This window comes from Dermacentor andersoni, chromosome 8, assembly GCF_023375885.2.
Source record: "Dermacentor andersoni chromosome 8, qqDerAnde1_hic_scaffold, whole genome shotgun sequence".
In the NCBI taxonomy this organism is placed as follows: Eukaryota; Metazoa; Arthropoda; class Arachnida; order Ixodida; family Ixodidae; genus Dermacentor; species Dermacentor andersoni.
The window spans coordinates 108,084,355-108,095,258 of NC_092821.1; the positions used below are offsets into that span (position 1 = coordinate 108,084,355).

General features: G+C 45.7%; 1 long non-coding RNA gene across 1 annotated transcript; it reads right to left on the reverse strand.

Annotated features, from left to right (window-relative positions):
* Positions 1–3,784: 3,784 nt before the first annotated feature.
* Positions 3,785–10,186, reverse strand: LOC129384240 (uncharacterized). The gene is made up of 3 exons (XR_008611984.1): positions 10,083–10,186; positions 9,061–9,193; positions 3,785–3,951 (listed from the first exon to the last, which is right to left on the reverse strand). It is a non-coding gene; the product is annotated as an uncharacterized lncRNA (long non-coding RNA).
* Positions 10,187–10,904: the final 718 nt, after the last annotated feature.

Genomic DNA, 10,904 nt, shown 5'->3' on the forward strand with positions numbered 1-10,904 from the left:
TATGGCTTTTCTTGCCACCTGCGTGCTGGCGTTGCGTGGATGAAGCTTTTCCATTTCGCAAACTTTACTCCACCTAGCGGGCTTCGATCCACTCAAGTTATTTGCCATGAAACTGTACTGTAGTGCATTTTCTTAATCTATCAACTCACAAAATAACTGCTTCAAGCGAGTTTGGAGCATGCGTTTCTCGAGCACCTAAGTGATGCGAACACCTCGGACCATGCCGAAGCATTGCAGAGGCAATGCGTCTTTAGTTCCATGCATGCCACGTACGCAGTTGAACCATCGCTTTCCCAGATAGAGCATCGAGACATTGATGACTAGTATGTAAGGCAGCAGGCATCCCTATCTCAGGACCTCATATCCATACAGCAGTCCAAGCATGGAATTCTGCAGCATGTACGTAGCCATCAACCTGTCCCTGTAGTCGCGCAGCGAAACGCCGTAAGATTGCCTCAAGATTTAAGATATGACCCAGTTCAGTGTCGAACGCTCGGCCTCATTCCTGCCACGCATAGCATAAACTGACATAGATGACACCCAAGCCTGGAATTCTCCTCATTTTCGACACCAGTGCCACAGCCGACGATACTTCCAGAGGTCGTCCCACCATGACACGCACGCAATGAGGGGCCGATTTGACCCCAGTATTGGATTCTCTTTTTTGACTCGGAGGACATAACACCCACCCTCCATGTCACAAAACGCGATCCTACCATGAGAGCGGCTCTTCACACGGAGGCGCACAACCCTTTGCCTCCTGCGACACCAGAGCTGTTGATCAAAAGTTGTGCCAGCAAAGCCGCTGTCAAACCACAACAAAGCCACGGACAGTCGTCCGATGTTCATCTCATCCTGCCGACTGCTGAGACCTATACTGACACATCCACCGTGAGCCTCTGGTGCAGCTTGATGTAACTTGATCAGCCTCTGTTACCGTGTGGTTGTCGCTCTGCTATGAGCGACCACTACTCGACGATGAAATCACGCTTCCGCTACCCCTGCTTGTCGCCAACAGCGCTCTGCGGCCCGCCCCGTTGATTTAGCGATCATAATTCGATTAGACAGCCAAACTTTAATAGCAGCGTTGTTACACATTATATCACACCGCCTCCTACGATTACCAAAATGCCGACAAAGAAGGCCTTCTCTAGTTATCTTGAAAGGCGCTCCTCAGATTTCTGGAACCATCCACCATATCCGCATCACACTTTCGATATTGTTATCGTTCATCACCATAAACGGCATCTTCTTGACCTACCAAACTGCTCCAGTCTTGATCCGTTCAGCGATTGTAACTGACTATCCGATCATCAATACCGGAGCCTTCGGCTGGCATGCAGTAAAAAATGTCGAACGGCACAGCCTCTGTACGTGCGCTGGTGATTGTCGACGGTAGTGACATTAGCCTTGAATCAATACACCGAAACAACGTGTTTCCATAGCTGCAACAAGTTATGTATGAGGCGTGTATTGCAGCAAGACTCCTCTCTCGTGCTTCCAGAACATTCTGTGTCATCTAGCGCAGCCACCGCGAAGCCTGCGCTTGGACTCCAAAATGCATGGCGTGCTGATGCGCGCAAATGCTGAGAAAGGCGTCATGCGGGGTAACAGGGCTCCTTTCTCGTTCTTCTTACTGCACACGCTACGCCATCTTGTGGTACTGCAGAGAAGTCCGCGCGTGGAATCAGAGACGGGAAGCTCCGCACGCCGGTACTTGGAACACCCAGAATTGTGGCCTGGTTAGCCTCACAAGGGCACGTACTCAGCGACGTAAACCGGCGGGAGGATGATTGAAGAGCGGCACATCGCCAACACATTCTCGGCGTAGCTCGGTAAATAGTTCGCGCAAAAGTTGTTCATTGAAACGCGTCACAGGTCCAGTGCACTTATTCTTCATCCTGCTAAAGTTTCGGAATGGCGTGCTTGAAGATCGCATCTGTAGCAGGTTCTCTTCCGCTCGGCACCGCAAACATGTTAGGAATCTTTTTCGTCATTAAAGAGCGGCGCATTCGCTGTTGCACTACTTTCTTTCACAAATTGGTGTCAACGACGTTCACTGGAGGGCGGCGAACACCATTTGGCCCATACTCAGTGAAGCATTTTGCGATCAAAGGGGTTCATTAAGTACCGGCACAGGCTGATTGCCCAGTGCTCGAAGTCGGCGTAAGAGATTCATGGAAAAGCGCTACCTGCACAGTCCCGAGTCTACAGTGGCCCCCGTCGGCTTGAAAGAGGTTCAATGAATAGCGGTACATAAGTACACACACATTTGCCACACACGCACGGACCCAAGTTGATCCGACGGCTCCTTTCGAACCCTGTTCCCTCAGCACATCAGCGCGATGCGCTAAATATTCGACAAAGAAATGAGCAGTGAGCCAGGTAATCAGCATATTGGCTAGAGACATACATACATACATACATACATACATACATACATACATACATACATACATACATACATACATACATACATACATACATACATACATACATACATACATACATACATACATACATACATACATACATACATACATACATACATACATACATACAATTATTTTTTCCGATGGTGGGGAGAATATAACCCGCGTCAAGCGTATACAATACGGCAGCCCCTACTGGCGGCTCAGCGGGTGCATTGGAAAGCTGCGTCCAGTTGCAGCAGTGCTGCAGTATAGGAACCTGGCTGCATTTCAACCAACCGATTTCGCAATGGGCAATCTTGACTAGCGGAATGTTCTATTAAAGATAGCGTTAATATTTCTCCCCTTTGATCGAGAGCAATGAGCAAACTTCACATGCGTTCCTCAGTGGCGTCAGCCCATCAACTTAGCAAGCTACAGCACAAATGCACTGCGTACGCGGTGCTTTTGAATTCACGTCTTTCACGCCAACGCACGGCCGCGCTGATATACGAATGCACAGGGTATGTGCCACATGGGTCACTGAGTATCAGTCACGAACCACAGGGTTAAAGCTTGAGAGATAGCAATTCTCAGCGTTCACACTCACCCGCACCCCAGGCTTCTCATCTCGGACGCATTGTCCGGACTTCCTGCCAGCGCCACAAGATAGGGCAGCGAGTACAAAAAAAAGAGCGAGAGGATCCCGGCTACCGTATGATGCATATATCTGCGCACACTGGCGCATCATCCATTGTTCTGGCTACGCACAGGCTTTGCGGCGACCCCGCTACATGGCGCCGAAGGCTCATAAGGAAGCCTTAGGGAGAAGCCCGCTTGCAGTACGTGCTTCATATATAAGGTATTTCAACTGTGGCGATTGGTTGTGTCACTATATTGTCTCAACGCTATGGGAATTGCCGCCGACAGTCATGGTGAGATGAGCGGTACCGCATTTTCTTCCGCTGCCTTAGCGCTGACCGCGGATCAAAAACGCCAGTGGTAGCGTAAGTCCACTATACAGATACTATTTCAATTCAACAAATTCTATTTCAGTTCCGAACAAGCCAGCTCGTTTTCCGGGCTCCGCTTAGGCTAAAATTTGACGTCCATTGCAAGTCGCGGCACAAATCAGCTGTAGTGTATCCCTTTACATCGTGCCTACAGTGGTTAGGCTCTTTCTCCGGCCTTATCACGGTATTCCACTGCCTGTCCTAGGGCTACATTTCCGCAAATCTGAGCCACTACGAAAAATGGCGCGTTATTTACATCATAGGACGCTTATCACGGAGAGTTATTGCATACGAGTGCAACATCGAGCACCTTAAATGTTTATTATATTTGCAATAGCAGCGTAGCTGACCCTGGTCACTGATGAAAGTAGGAAGATGAAAACGTGTGTTTTGCCTACTAGCCTTTTGAGCAAATTCCTTGGCGTATTTTTCGACGGTCTTTCCGTCGCGTTTCAGACGATTTGCGAGCGCACTGTCAACGATGATGTACGCCTCTATTGTGAATCTTGCGGTGTCTTCTCTGGATTCTGTAAAGAACGAAAAAGGACATTGTGCGCACACAACGAAATATTTCCCACCGCAAGAAAGCTGTTATTTTTCCCCCACGTCTCGATATGTAGTTTAGATCCGTAAGCTTTCTTGCTGGCTTTTTAATCATTTGAATGCGTCGCAACACTGCATAACTCCCACTTCCGTTCAATGAAACGTATTTGGTAGCCAGGGGTATCCTTCGTTTTCTTCACTGTCATCATCGTGGTAAGTTGTTCTGACCGAACCCTTCGATAAGCACTACCAAGCTCAACAGAATACTGTTCTAACCAAACAACAAGTTAATGAACCTGTCACTATCCCATGATAAAAGCGGTTGACTAGGGCCAAGAAATGGAACCATTTGTGGAATGAAAGAAGTGTCAAGATTTTTGACATGCCGAAGTTGTCTGGCATACTGACCACGTTCACACTGGGCGAAGGGTAGGTGATATACTATTCTTTTAAAAGAACGTGTGTATCGGTTTATTGTTTAGAATAGAGCATGAATGAAACGTGAGATGAAAGAAGCGCTTCGTGTCAAAAAAGACGTGCTGAGAGTTGTTGCGTGCTCATGAGTTCCGCTCCAAGGCAAGGTATTTGAATTTTTCTGCACTTTACCTGCTTTTACTGATTCAGAGTTATTACCTCTAGTACGCATGCCTAAATGTATTTGATATATGGTGTATGCATTATGTCCCTATACCCCTTCATTATTCTCTCTGTTTCAGCGTAGGTTGGCATAGGCTCGTTCTTATAGCCGTTTCGGTTGGTGATGGTGTCCGCTGGCGTGCATCGCAGCTATCACTGGGAATGAGAACAAGTAACTCCCAGCTCTCACGGGGATCGAACTCAGGCACGCTGCCCTGGAGTACGGAGCCACGGCATCGCTTCTGCAGCGTAAGCTGTTACGGGCTCATTATAATAGCTGTTTTGCTTGACGATGGTGTCCTCCGCCACCACTGGCGCCGGTGCTAAATTCTGTCTTTTTTATTGTCGTGCGTTTAAATTAATTATTACTCATTCGATATGATTTGCGTGATTTTATTTTAACAGGTAATTCTACGGTATTCAATGCTAATTATACAAGCATTCAAAAATTTATGGTCCATATTAATTTGGAATAAACCTCCCATTTCTTGACCAATCCCCCATCGTGGGTAGGAGCCACACACGTGATAGGCAACAACAACAACAACGGAGCCAGCTGTGGAAGCAGACGGCGACGACGAACGCGTGAGCAGTGGAACTAGAGAGTTCGCGCCATCGCGCTGGTGGGCACCAAAGAGCCCGATGTAAAAGACGATGACGCTCGAGCCATTGCTGATGATGAGAGTTTTCTTACGCAGCAGATCGAGCTGCGGAAGAAGACAACGATGACGACGAGCGAGCACGCAATGGCATGAGCGTGTTCGTGCCGTTGGCGTCGATAATTTTTAACAGTTCTGTTTGGAAAAGACATACAAAACTCATCATAAACATCTGCTGTTAACCTTGTGCCTGGGAGCATTTTGGGTCCCCGGTGGGACAAGCGTAGATCAAGGACACGCTACAGGTGCCAGAGCCCGCAGAAGTATGTGCCATTGAGCTAGGTCCCTTTCTACATTGTCACCAGGATCGGCCCACATGATGGCAGTTTCTGCACACAGACGCCCCGAAACCCCGGAACTGAGCCATACAAAAGCACGAACCATCATCATCAGCATCAGCAGCAATCTTTTTTGCATCCACTGCAGGACGAAGGCCTCTCCCTGCGATCTCCAATTAGACCTGCCCTGCGCCAACCGATTCCAACTAGCGCCCGCGAATTTCCTAATTTAATCGCCCCACCTAGTCTTGTGCCATGCTCGATTGCGCTTACTTTCTTTTGGCTGGTTTCTTGGTCTCTAACCCTAATGGTCCACCGGTTATCTAACCTGCGCATTACATGACCTGCGCAGCTCCATTTATATTTTTTTATTATTAATTAGAATATTGGCTATACCCGTTTGCTCTGCGATACAAATCGCTGTATTTGTGTCTCTGAACGTTACTGCTAATATTCTTCATTCCATCGCTCTTTGCGCAGCCCCTAACTTGTTTTCAAGCTTCTTTGTCACTCTCCAAGTCTCTGTCCCACATGTCAGCACTGGTAAAATGCACTGATTGTACACCTTCTCTTTCAATGATAATGGTAAACTTGCAGTCAGGATCTGACTGTTTGCCGTATGCGATCCAACCCATTTTTATTCTTCTGTGCATTTCCTTCTCATGATCAGGGTTCCCTGTGATTAATTGCCTAGGTAAACGTACTCCTTCACAGGCTCTAGAGGCTGACTGGCGATCCTCAAATCTTGTTCCTTTGCCCGGCTATTCATGATTATCTTTTTCTTCAGCATATTATTATTCCACCCGACTCATACACCCTCTCGGTTAAGGTCCTCACTCATTTGTTTTAACTCGTCCCCCAGTGTTGCTGAACAGAACAATGTCATCTGCAAATCGGAGGTTGCTGAGATATTCGCTTTCAATCCTTACTCCTAAGCCTTCCCAGTTTAATAGCTTGAATACTTCTTCCAAGCATTCAGTCAATAGCATTGGAGAGATTGTGCCTCCTTGTCTGACCCCTCTCTTTATAGGTATCTTCCTACTTTCCTCCGCAGAATTAAGATAGCTGTTGAATATCCAGATATTTTCCAGGATATTTACGTAAGCGGCCTGCACTCCTTGATTACGTAATACCTCTATAACTGCTGGTATCTGTACTGAAGCAAATGCTGTTTCGTAACCTATGAAAGCCATATTCAGAGGCAGATCGTACTCTGTGGATTTCTCGATTACCGGATTTATGACATTGATCTGATCCATGGTAGAGTATTCCTTCCTGAAGTCACCCTCTTCCCTTGGTTGACTGAAGTATAATCTTGCCCTTATTTCATTACGAATTACCTTGGTGGGTATATTATATAATACTGTGAGTAAGCTAATAGGCCTACAGCTTTTCAATTCTTTAACGTCTCCCTCTTTGTGGATTCATGTATATTTTGCATTCTTCCTGTTTCCTCGGGTCCTTGAAGTCAACAGATTCTTCATATAGAGAGCCACCAGTTTTTAAAGCATTATGTCTCCTCCATCTTTGATTACATCGGCTGTCATTTCATCTTCCCCGGCCGCTTTTCCCCGTTTGATGTCTTGTAAGGCCTTTCTGACATCGTCGCTAGCTATAGGTGGAGTCTCTGCTACCTGTTTATTACTGCTTCGAATGGAGGTATCTTGGCTGCTCTGGGTACTGTACAGGTCAGTATAGAATTCTTCCGGAGCTTTTACTATACCTTCGAGATTGCTGATGACATTAAGCTTCCTATCTGTCAGTGCATACATCTTGGTTTGTCGTATGCCAAGTTTCCATCTCACTGATTTCAAGCTGCGTCCATTTTTTTCGGCTTCGTCAGTCTTTCTCACGTTATAATTTTGAATATCCCTTATTTTCGCCTTGTTGATCAGTTTTCACAGTTTCGCGAATTCTGTCTTATATCTTCAGTTGGACACTTTCATTGTTTGTCGTTTCTTTTTTAGGTCCTTCGTTAAGTGGGAGAACTTGCCTACTGGTTGCCTTGGTGCCTTGCCTCCAACTTCGATCGCTGCCACTGAAACCAGCAAGTTACGGTTTCATTCATTACCTTTATGCAATCTTTATCTCTTTGTTCTAAGGCTGTATATATGTTTGCAAGTATCAGCCTGAATCTGTGTTTTTACCCTTACTGCATCTAGGTTGGCTTGTTCCTTCTTGACCAATTTTACTCTTTGCCTCTTCAAAGTGAGGTGAATCCAAACCCAACATATGATCTCCGCACTTTACATTACCCAACACTTCTACATCCTGCGCTATGCTAGTATTCGCAGAAAGTGTGAAATCAATGTCACTTCTTGTTTCACCATTAGGGCTTTTCCAGGTCCACGTTCTGTTGTTGCGCTTCCTGACGAAGGTGTTCATTACTCTCAGCCCATACCTTTCAGCGAATTCTACCAGCAGCTCTCGTCTAACGTTCCTAAAATCAACGCCGTAGTTGCCAATGGCTTGTTCACCAGCCTGCTTTTTCCCCATCTTTGCATTGAAGTCGCCCATTACTACAGTATACTGAATTTACTGCACAGTAAAGTGTAGTAAACTGTGCAGTTCAGTACCATCTACTGTGCAACCAGCAACAATGGGTAATTCTGCAAGCGAGAAAGATATTTAGAAAATTGTATAATCCTAGAGTTTCATACAATCACTAGAGGAAACTGTGCGGCTAGCGTCAGCGGTAGGAGTGAGTAGTGCAGTTTAGCCAGCCTGGAAATGATGGGTAATACATCCATTCGCCTAAGCTTCATCCTACTGGCTTTAAATGGCTTCGTGTCTCTGCAAAAATTATTTAGGCGAGAATACAGCGTTATAAATATTTAAATAAACGTGAATGAAATTCCTTGGCGGCAGGCTACAGCACAGAAGCTCGATATTTATACCATTACGCCAGGGACGCATTGACAAGCGGAACCACTGCAATTAGCAGAAAATATGTGTGCTTGTAGCCTTATTACCTTCTTGATCAATAAAAGTATAAATTTCTTTGAAATTTAGTCGAATTTAGGCCAGAGAAAGCGTAATAAATGAAGCCCCAATCTTGAAGCCTAGCCAAATCCACGTACTACCCATCATTCCCACGGTAGATGAACGTTTGCCGTGCCAGACTTCCCAATTGTACTTTTAGAAAACTCTATGGATAGAAGTGTGCTAGTACTGCCTCAGTATCTCAAACAAGTAAGGAAAGAGCACTATGACGACTGATCACGTATCAACGCGCTTGTGTGACCGATATGCGGCGCAAATGCTGTGTATCGGTTCTTATTTTTTGGGGCCTGCACTACTATATAGATCATGCGGAAATATAAAAGCCATTTTATAGTGCGGCAACGTACCCGTTTGTCTCCCTTTGTCTCGTTTTTCTGATAAGCTGTTCATGATAGTCTTAATACTTGGGGATTTTGGCAACCGAATCCGGCAGACACTAGTTCCATACGCGCACATCGAAACAAGAGTAACGAGATCACGACACCTATTGCTAGCAATTAGTACAGTAAGTACTCACCTATTATTTCAGTAATGCCTCGGTTTCTCTGAATTTTTGTTCGTTCAAGCCTTTTTCTTCCAGTTCTTCCGAACAGTGCGCTAGGTATCTTAATCAGACGCTTTTCATATTCCATGACGTTCCGGGAATGGACCTGTGTCAATCATCAAGCTACACTTTGAATTTAACACGCTCACTAAGAAAAATAATTAAAATCCGGAAATGACAACTAATAGCTAACCAGAGCAAACTTTTCTGCCTCGCCCCTTTCTACTGCATCAATTCTCTCCTTGAGCATGCTCATTTATGCCATTACAGCGAATGCTCGGCCACATTGCAGGTAGTTTACGAAAACACGGGCAACGAACACTGTGTACAGCGATAACCACTCGCTTGAGAAACGTGGTCGATAGAAACGAGTCAACTGGCCTAAAAAACAATAGAGGTCTACAAATATTAAGCGGCTTGCACCTGAAGCCTAGCGACGTTTGTGGAATTAGGGTGACCTTAAAACAATGGCACATCGATAATGACGGAATGACCTCGTTTATTCGGATGACTTTTTAGTTCGTATATACACACTCAGAATTTCGGCTGTGGCCACAATAAATGATGCTTTCCGAAGAATATTAGAAAGAATAGAGCTTCAGGATGAGAGAACGAGATACTGAGCCCGTTAGCTGGCCTCTACCCCCCCCGCCCCGCCCCCCCCCCCCCCCCCGAATAAAGCAGACAATAAACGCCCCGATGCTCCGTAAAAGAAGTGGGTCGCGGAACGAATTAACATCACATTGCCACACGCTTACCAGACCCATAAAGAACTTCTTTCTTCCACAACACTCCTTCAGGTGCGGCAGTAACATTGTAGAAGTTAAATTCAAACACTATAAAGGTTTGCTTAATTACTTTTGTTATAATTTTATTCAACAGAATTGTGATTATAAATGTTATGATGACATATTGTTGCTGCTCAATACAAAACGCACTGTCAATGTACTACGCTTGAAGGTAAGGTATGCAATGAGGAAATTATATTTGCTCACGTCTCTGTCGGTCACTCCATCCTTACTCACGTGTTGAAGCACGACTTGGCGTAATGGATGTGTTTCCTGGAGCGCAATGGACTGCTCGTAATGATTGTGACTATATCCATTGACTTGGGAATTAAAAAGATAAGACTACAGTCACTACACGCACTTATATTAGGAGCTCTACAAGATTAAGGGTAAAAAGAAAAGCTTTTAGTTGTGGCAGCTTATTAGGCGACGACAAACAAAACGTACAGACAAGTGTAGCTGCTCGGAAACAGAAGCAGCAAAATTATAAATGAGAAGGTTATGGATTCCTTCCAGTTATTTCTTGGAGTGCAAAGGGCATAATTTTAAGTGGTGCAGAATACACAGGACGGCGAAAAAGAGTGAACGCACAAACGCGCAGGTCCCGATAGAAGTTCAATGAATGCCACACACCCTGTATCGTCTCCGTGGGCATAGACCAACCATTATTCATACGTGGGCTGATTACGAAGGTAGTGCAATGCCGGGCCCACCCCCGGTGGAGGTGAAGCACGCGTTAAGCACTCCAAATACGTGGGCCCATCCCGAAGATAGTCCAATACTGGGCGACCCGTTGTGGAGGTGCAGTTCGCCACTAAAGGGCCCACATTCGCAGCTTCGCTGGTTATCCTTGCTCATAGACTGGAGAGGCGATGAATCTTTCACACTTCCCCAGTCACGCAATGTGTTCACGCAATGCCACATTGTGCAAAGAGCGCAAGATTTAGCTTCACACCTCACATTGTCACAATAAAAGAAAGCGCACAGATTCACGCTGTTTGCTACACCCCACGTATAAAACATCAAATC